Source organism: Penaeus monodon, chromosome 1, assembly GCF_015228065.2.
Source record: "Penaeus monodon isolate SGIC_2016 chromosome 1, NSTDA_Pmon_1, whole genome shotgun sequence".
NCBI lineage: Eukaryota > Metazoa > Arthropoda > Malacostraca > Decapoda > Penaeidae > Penaeus > Penaeus monodon.
Window position 1 is genome coordinate 51,439,201 of NC_051386.1, and position 10,379 is coordinate 51,449,579.

A 10,379-nucleotide genomic window follows, 5' to 3' on the forward strand; every position below is an offset into this window, starting at 1 on the left:
TCTTTGTGCCGAGAAACAAAAATCTCTTGGATGATTTTCGCAGTTTTGGAAGCTTTAGAGAGGCAACATTTTATCCGTCTGACATTCTTTTACGCATTTTCTGATGTGGCATAAATAAACAAAGAATAAAGTTTAAACAGACATCAAACCTAAAATAACATTCCATGAGAATGTCAACTTTTCTGTAAAAAAAAAAAAGTCACTATCAAAATACACCAGATCACCCATAACATATTCAATAAACGAAAATAACACAAAAATAATCCCCAGAAAAGAATCAAATGCACAGAGATGTAACATATGGCCTATCTACACCACTATCCACACTCGCCCAATACTAATGCCCACGTGTGAATGCATATGGGGCGTGAGGTGATGATCGGTGGACATGAGGGCGTGAATTCCGGCAACTAATAATACCCGGTGGTCTGAAGGCGTGTTTCTACACCATTACCCGCCACACCTATTACGAAACATGAACGCTACTTCATTGTCTAGTATCCTAAAACACGTCCTTCCCCCCAAAAAATAATCGTTACTGTTACTGATAAATAATAATAATGATGATGATGATGATGATGATGATGATGACGATTGATGATGATGATGATGATGATGATGACGATTGATGATGATGATGATGATGATGATGATGATAATAATATGCAGAAAATAGAAGAGAATAAAAACAAATTCTACAAAAGACACACGCATAAGCACAAGAAGAAAGGGAGCATAAATAAACAAATAAACTTGGGTATAACGGCTGCGGCAGTTGACTCTGTTAATTGCGGTTTCCCCTTAGCAATTTAGAAGTTCGTAGGGGATCATAGAGCGAGCAGTTGGGGGGAAGAGAGGGGGAAGGATAAGGGCTGGAGAGGGTTTGGGGAAAACAGAGGGAAGTGTTGATTAAAGAACGATAAATTAAAGGAAATAGGTGAATGGGTAAATCGATAACAAAATTAACTAAAGAACTAATAAAATTTCAATGAGTAAAAAACAGAGAGAATAGAGAATTAATATAACACATAAATAAGAACAACGGGAAAGCGTAATGACATTAAATGCCGCCAAAAAAAGGAGAGAGAGAGAGAGAGAGAAAAAAAAAAAACGAAATTTGGGTTCCATACTCAAAACCCATGAGTTAAAAAAAAAGAGATAGTGGGATACACAATTAAGGTACGTTTTCCTATTAAACGAAATTATTTTAGCATGAAATTCACGCTATTTCTTGGAAGGGTAATGCAAATGTAGGGTTAAAACTGCTTAGAAAATTAGGTGGGTTCGTTGGGTCCACAAGTGTGACAGATATTGAAGTTTCCTGGGCCTCTCTCTCTCTCTCTCTCTCTCTCTCTCTCTCTCTCTCTCTCTCTCTCTCTCTCTCTCTCTCTCTCTCTCTCTCTCTCTCTCACACACACACACACACACACACACACACACACACACAGATATGCTCTCTTTTGGTTCCCTTTTTATCAGAATCTCTCAATCTCTCTCTTAAACTTCATAGTAATTAGCATGGTACATAGGTTTACGGCAAACGCAACGGTGAAAACAAACACAAAAAAACGGTACATATGAAGAGGAATAACCCACATGCCCACGAGCGAATGAGAGCGGAAAGCTGACGAGAACCAAAGGGAAAACCGCCTTCGGACAATAGCCCGCACTGTGCAGAAGGGAAGGAGAGCCTGAATGTGCTCGCTGACGCAGCTGACCACACCGAGCTGATCGATTGGGCTAATTGATAACAGACGAGCTGACCGGTAATTCGGCTCGGTAATTTAAGGTTAAACAAGGTCACTCTGTGTTGATTGTGTAACCCACGGCAGATGCAGCGAGTCGACGGCTGGTTTAATTGTTCACAGGGGTCACTTCATTGGTTTTAATTGTAAGCAATGAAGAATGCATTGTTCCTTCTGCCCTTTGCAACAACCGGCTAATTCATTTGGTTTCATTAAACAGCCAGTGAGCCGTGACCAACATACCATGAAAATGCGGTAATAGCAACAGCTATGAAAATGCATCAGGAACAGCTAACCATAACTGACTTGAAAATATTAAACTAATACTATATATATGTATGTATGTATGTATGTATGTGTATATATATATATATATACATACATACATACATACATACATACATACATACATACATACATACATACACACACACACACACACACACACACACACACACACACATATATATATGTGTGTGTGTATATATATATATATGTGTGTGTGTGTGTGTGTGTGTGTGTGTGTGTGTGTGTGTGTGTGTGTGTGTGTGTGTTGTGCATGTGCGTGTATATGCGCACGCGCGCGCGCAAACACGCAAACACACACACACACACACACACACACACACACACACACACACACACACACACACACACACACACACACACGGGCAGTGTGTAACTATACTTCATGTACTGTATAAATGAACATACATTTGCTGTACATCATTCTTGACAGCCAGGAAATATATCAAACTTTGTTAATTCAGTGTGCTGTCCCTAAATCAATATATATTTCTTCACTAACCATTGAAATTAAACTAATTTACGAAATTATTCGAGGAGGCCGGCATCGCGGTAAGCTGATTATTTCTAACATTTTAGATTATATCATATGCTGACCAATAAATTATTTCTTATTCAGTAAAAAAAAAAAAATATTCATATATACACATGCATATACATATATACATATGTATGTATATTCATATATGTGTGTATAAATATATGCATGTATATTCATATATGTGTGTATAAATATATGCATGTATATTCATATATATATATATATATATATATATATATATATATATATATATATATATATATATATATATATGTATATATACACACATGAATATGAATATGTGTGTGTGTGCGTGGATTTTTCTCCCCCCCACATACAAACTAGATTTCTTGAAAATGAGACAGTTCCGAAATCCTCCTTCAGACCTGAAAATTAAATCCAGGAGGGTTTCGAAACAGATGTCTAATTTTCAATGTTTTACTATTCATATATATGTATATTCATATATATATATATATATATATATATATATATATATATATATATATATATATAATATATATATATATATATATATATATATATAATATATAATATATATATAATATACATACAAACGTAATTTATTTAATTTTCAATACAACTGACCTACAATATAGTTCGCTATTTACGTTCGGATATGTAACAAAGGCACTTCATCAGCAATCAGTAAATAACGCACCAATCTTAAATTGTTCTTAATTACAATACTGACTCCCCCGGAACAAAAGGGAAGCAGCCCTAAGTCAATGTAGGGCACAGCTGAGACTGCCGATGCGCCCGGCCAGCTGTTCTTTTGCTGACCCTCGCCCTTCCCATATCTCTTTCCATGTTCCTCTCCCCTCTTTTCTCTCCGTGCCCCATTTTGTTTTTGTGTTTCTCTCTTTTTTTTTCTTTCTTTTCTTTCTGATATTGTCTGTCTATCAGTCAGTCTCTCTCGTACTCTGTTTCTTCCTTTCTTTCTTAATCATTTTCACTTTTCTCTTAGCTACTCTCCTTCCGTTTCTCTTTATTTCTCTCTTTGATTTTCCTTCTCGTTTATTCTTTATCCCTTCCCATATATGCTTATCTTCCTCTCCGTATTCCATTCTCCCTTTCCTCACCCCTTTTCCCCTTCCATCTCTTTCTCTCCCTCTCCACTACCGCCAAGCGCCCCTCCCTCCCATCTGCTAACAATTTCCTGATACGCACATAATGTTCACATATTTACGGCAAGAAGCAAAAAGGCGAAGAAGCTCGTTTTTTTTCTCTGCGATTTTTTTTCTTTACTCGAGAAAAAGTACGAGAAAAGTACATATCTATAAACATCTCTCTCTCTGTACAAAACTATGTATGTACCTATCTATCTATCTGTAGAGAGAGAAATGTACTCCTGCCATCCAGACGCCAATCCTTCTCGAATGAATAATACACCACCATTTCTACCACTACCACCCCCTCTGAAAAAAAAAACAATAAATAATGATAATGAAAAAAATAAAAAATAAAAAATAAAATAAAATAAAAATCCCTCCCCCACCCCACCCCACAAAAAAAAAGAAAAAAGAAAAAAAGATGCACACACCTATGAAACAAGCGGCAAATCCAACACGTAATCGCCATTAATCGCGGTGGAAGCGGTGAGTGCTGCCGTCCGCGCTGCTGGCATGAACAAGGCGGCCATAAATCCTGGTGGAAGGTCGTGCTGCGTTCGAACCCCTTCTCTCTAATCCTTTCTTCTGACCTCAACCCTTCTCCTGTACACTCTATATGCAGCCAGTCTCCTGCTTTCGAATATATGTTGCTCACTTATTTTCTCTGTCACTCTCTCCTCTCTCTCTCTCTCTCTCTCTCCAATCTCCTGTCTGCCTGTCGTCTCTCTCCAATCTATTTATCTCTTCTCCTTCCCTCCCTCCCTCCCTCCCTCTCTCTCCTCATATTCATCGTTTTTCCCCTAGCAAAAGGATTCGGTCTTTATACTTTGAGTGTCATGGTATCCCACGTTTTCTTTCCCTCCCTTGCCTTCGCCACTCTGTTGATTGCGAGGCTTATGGTTTCTTGATTCGCTTCGCTTCATATTATTATTTTTTTCTGACTCTCTACGTCTCTTTCTCTTTTCTTGCTTATTATTTCATCTTCCTTTCCTCATCTGGTTCTCTTTTTTTCTTTCTCTCGCTCTGCCTGCCTGCCTGCCTGCCTGCCTGTCTGTCTGTCTGTCTGTCTGTCTCTCTCTCTCTCACACACACACGCACACACACACACTCTCTCTCTCTCACTCTTTCTCTCTCTCTCTCACTCTTACTCTCAGTCCCTCTCTCTCTCTCTCTCTTCCTCTCTCCTCTCTCCTCTTCTCTCTCTCTCTTCTCTCTCTCTCTCTCTCTCTCTCTCTCTCTCATCTCTCTCCTCTCTCTCCTCTCTCTCTCTCTCTCTCTCTCTCTCTCTCTCTCTCTCTCTCTCTCTCTCATCTCTCTCTTTCTCTCTCTTTCTCTCTCCCATCTCTCTCTTTCTCTCACCCATCTCTCTTTCTCTCTCCCATCTCTCTTTCTCTCTCCCATCTCTCTTTCTCTCTCCCATCTCTCTTTCTCTCTCCCATCTCTCTTTCTCTCTCCCATCTCTCTGTCTCTCTCCCATCTCTCTGTCTCACTCCCTCTCCCATCTCTCTCTCTCTCTCTCATCTCTCTTTATCCATTCCTCGTTTATCTATCTTCCTCTTTCATTGTAACCCGACGTATGCTAACCTATCCCCCATTAAACACAAACTAATTACTTCCTCGGGCTGACTACCATGACGTTCTTATTTAACATGTCTTTACATATTTAAGATTTTTCTTAAAACCGCAGAATTCCAGGATGAGTCATTTTTCTTCGTCACTCTTCCCTTTGCACAATAAATAAACCTAACTAATCAATTTTTTTTTTCGGTCACTTGTTAGCACACCTGAAAATAGTGTTTGTTTAAGCTGAAACACGGCGTGAAGTTATGTTCATTAGTGATTTTCTTCCCTGTCTGATGTTTTCCTTTTCCTGTTTCATATTATTATTAGTTTTATCATCATCATGATAAGCGTCGTCGTGGACATCATTTTTCATTATCATTATTATTATTTCTACTACTATTGTTAGCATTCTTATCATTATTAACATCGCAATTATCAGCATATTATACCTATCCCCTTCTCAGTTTTGTTATCGTCTGATCTTAGTTCGCATAATTCAAAGCAATCAAATAAGAGGGAATCTATTTTCCACGCGCAAACTATTTTCTCTTATCCTGGAGATACAAACCAACCCTTTTAGGTATAAGCGAAGCATAAATATTTCACCACTTAACACTTGGTCGGCCGGATAAACCCTGCAAATGAGCGTGGCGGAGAGATTCTTAAGATGATACCATCCATAGCGTCTCTGATGCCGTATTCGGGTCGGGCGTGAATCGGTGATAACAACCTCTGGATAATTATAGGCCGCTGATTTTATCATTCACATCGGGCTGGGAGTTGGTTCCGTCAACACGCTCAGCTGGACGTCTCCCGCTCTCTTTCACGTCGGCTGTTTGGTCTTGCCTGTTTCTCCGCTATTTGTTGCTTTTCATTTTACTAATGTTTAATTCATACGCGAACACACACACGCACACACACACACACACACACACACACACACACACACACACACACACACACACACACACACACACACACACACACACACACACACACACACACACACACACTTTTCTTTCTCTTTCCCGCCCCAAGGTATCACCGGAACTCGCTCGAGCCTGGCAAAAGCAAACTCCCACCAGTCATTCTTCTTTCCCTTGACACAAATATCCCTATCTCGGTGCGATCCGATACCTACATATCCTATTCGCACAACACTTCCCCCGCGCACTATCCGCACAATCTCCGCCGCCATCTTTTGCCTTCTCGCTCACCGCCACGGACGCCCATTAACACCCTTACAAGGGCTTCCCTTCCTCACCCTTCTCCCTTGCCCCACTTCTCTGCCCTGTGATAATGAATAAACACAACCCCTAGGCCTAAATTGCTTGTAGATGTTGTTGGTTCCTGATGAATATACGGCCTCAGAGCACGAGGGTTCACACTTGTAGTGCCGACGGCCGGTGATAAACATATGGAGGGACAAGACATAAAAATAAATGGTAATAGGGGAAGAGTGGTAAAGGAATACGAGGGGAAAGACGTAGAGGTGAAGGAAAACGAAGGAATAGAGTAAGACACATACCGGTGCACAGGCTGATAAATACGTAGGTAGGGAGGGAAGATTACCAAGAAAATTAGACTGAGTAATAAAGAGGTATTTAGAAGAAAGGGAGAAAAAGAGAGAAAAGAAGAATTAAATAAGACAAATTGAGGAACTGGTGGGTTGAGTCCTGAAGGAAGATGGTTGGAGAGAAAAAAAAATGAAATCGATACTCGATGACTTGAGATCAACTGAGAAGGAAGGCCCGGGAAAGAGAGGAATGACTTATTCATGAGAAAACTTCCTTATGAAAGGATGTGAAGGAAAAGAGAGAGTGAAGGAAAAGAGAGAGAGAGAGAGAGAGAGAGAGAGAGAGAGAGAGAGAGAGAGAGAGAGAGAGAGAGAGAGAGAGAGAGAGAGAGAGAGAGAGAGAGAGAGAGACAAGAGGAGAGACGAACCCAAAAACATTATACAGAGCGGAGAAAAAATACAAGCTTCTCCTCCCCAGTTCTTAACAGCATAGCAGGTGGAGGAGACAGAGAGGACGAGAAGAGAGAGGAGTCGCGAGGTTACAGGGAGGTTCGACAGACATATGGGGTGCGAAGGAAAGCGGAGAGAAGGCGGGCAGGAGGAGCGTCCCTGCCACACTACCCACGAACAGCAAGAGGCAAGGGTGAGACGATAAAGGGGAGGAAGGGAGGAGATAGTGAGGGTAGGAGAGAGGGAGGCAGCATGATTACTAAAATATAAAGAAGTAGATAGAGTGACAGACAGCCAGATAAACCGACAGGATGTTAAAGAGGACGAGAATGAGGAAGGGGAGGGAATATTGCGCAAAAGAGACGAGAAGAGAGAGTGAGTATCAGGACTAGACAAATGAGAAATCAGTCACAAGAGCGAGCGAGCGAGCGAGCGAGTGAGAGAGAGAGAGAGAGAGAGAGAGAGAGAGAGAGAGAGAGAGAGAGAGAGAGAGAGAGAGAGAGAGAGAGAGACGACAGACAGAGACGCGGCGTGCGGGGCAGATGGAAGTATGCAGCGACAAAGGGACGCTCTAAGGGACGCGGGGGCAGCCCTTAGGTCAGGCCACAGACACTAGCCGCCATACAACACCGCCGGCTGTCACTCCTCATTACTATAGACTGCGGTTTGGGCTTAAGTCGTGAAGATGGAGGCTGGGTCAGGTCCTCGCGTTCAGGGTGGGCGTGCGGGCGTGAGGGCGTGATGAGAATGCAGAGAGAAGGGCGTATGAATTGTGATGACTGGTGTTCGTGGGTGTGGTGATGGGAGCGATGGTGGCCGCGCGGTGTGTGGTTGTTACTAATAATGTTGGTGGTAAAATCTTTTTGCCTCTCTCTTTCCTTCTCTTCCCCCTTTCTCTACATCCCTTTCATCTCTCTCTCTCTCTCTCTCTCTCTCTCTCTCTCTCTCTCTCTCTCTCTCTCTCTCTCTCTCTCTCTCTCTCTCTCTCTCTCTCTCTCTCTCCTTTCTTGTAGATGGCTATTGCTAATAACAATAAAATGGTTGTTATTTCACTTTTTATTAGCAGTGGAAGACTGATACGGACATCATTGAAAACTCTAATGCATGAGATGGCATCACTTTAAACATCAAAACAAACATACAGAAAAAAAGGAAGATTAAAACGAAACTGAGTGAAAAGAAAAAAAACTGAAATACAACACTGGAGCGAAGCGCCATACATGACCTTGAAGACGGACTGAGAAGAGGATTAAAAAGGAGAAAAGATAAATCAAGAGGGAAGGGCATAACGAAAGAAAGAAAGAGGGAGAAGGGGCATGGGGGGGAATGAGGTTATGAGACTTAATAAGAATGTGAAGAATGAGATGAAGACAGTGATGACTACATCGCTATAAATGTCTGAGCGATACTTTACAACTGCTGTGCGGGTGATGTAATAAACTAAGAGAGAAAGAAATATATATATATATATATATATATATATATATATATATATATATATATATTATATACACTATATATACATATATATCTATATAAATATATATATATATAATATATATATATATAATATATAACATTCATATACATACATATATATATAAATATATATATATATTATAAAATATAATATATATATATATATATAATATATAATTAACACACCACACACACAAAAAAAAAAAAAAAAAAAAAGAGAGACAGAAAGAGAGAGAGAGAGAGAGAGAGAGAGAGAGAGATGAGAGAGAGAGAGAGAGAGATGAGAGAGAGAGAGAGAGAGAGAGAGAGAGAGAGAAGAGAGAGGGAAGGAAGGGGAGGAGAAGGGAGAAAGAGAGAGAGAGAGGCCCATAGAATAAAATTTTCGTGATAACGATGTTAAATAATGAAAACGCTGATAACAACAAATTACGAAAATTCAATATCAGCAATGTCGATAAATTACCACTGTATCTCCCTATCCGAAACAAGAAGGGTAAAGATATCACACAGATTAATAGTATTAGTCCACAATGTAAATAAAAATTACCATCAATGCCCAAAGAAAAGAAATACCATCAAAGATCAACAGAAAGAGAGAGAGAGAGAGAGAGAGAGAGAGAGAAGAGAAGGAAAAATAAAGAAAAACTACACTCTGAATTCGCATTCGCGCTACAAAATGCAAAATAAGAACCCCTTATCTGCCCAGCTTCAATGGAGCCTGCGAGTCCCCTTAGCGGGGAACCAAGCGAGACGGTATCGAAACAGTGTTTTGATAGCGAGCATAAAAAGGTTTCGAACTCTTTTGTTAAAGGGGGGATGGGGTGGGGTGGGGGGTTGAAAAGGGGGAGGGGGTGTTGGAAGGGAGAGTAAAGGGAGGGGGGGTATGGGTCTGAGGCAGTGTGGGGGGGATTAAGAAGATTTCATAGTTCGGTTCATGGGAGTTCGGAATTCTTATGCGCTCACTAGCTTCACTCTTCATTCACTGGAACTATGATGCGTATGTGTAAGGAATGAGTTATTTATTTGGTCTTTGAACTCCGCTAATCCATTTAAGGAGGAAGTAGGAGGGTGGGAGAAGGGATGGCTGGATGGAAAAGGGGGTGAAAGAGTGGAAACAGGAGAGAAAGAAGAGTAGGAGGAACAAGAGAAAGAGGAGGGAGGGGAGGAGAGAGAGGTGGGGGAGGAGGAGGACAGAGAGGAAGAGAAAGAAAAGAGAAAGAGGAGAAAAAGGTCTGTGAATAAAGCAACGAGAAAACGTCAGAATAGCGAAACGGATGGGCAGATACAAACGAAAAGGAACAGCAAACATCCAGAGACTTGGTTAGCATCAAGAATCACAAAAAACTAAAAGAGAAAACCAAAGATCCAGATAACATTCTTACGTAACCTTGTTCTTCTTGGCCTTTTAATGTCTCAACTGCGAAGCAAGTTTTTCAATAGAGTTCATTCAATTAAGAGTTAATCACATTAGAGTGAATATTCTTCTTTTGAAACTCCTTATCTTAAGTAGATGCAAGAATAGGGGACTGATAAGAGGGGGAATAAGCGACGAACGATAAAAAATGGAGGCAAAGAATGCGAAACTTAATATCACGAGAAAAACGTTTAGAGAAACACACATTAACGAGAGGAGAGATAACGTTTTA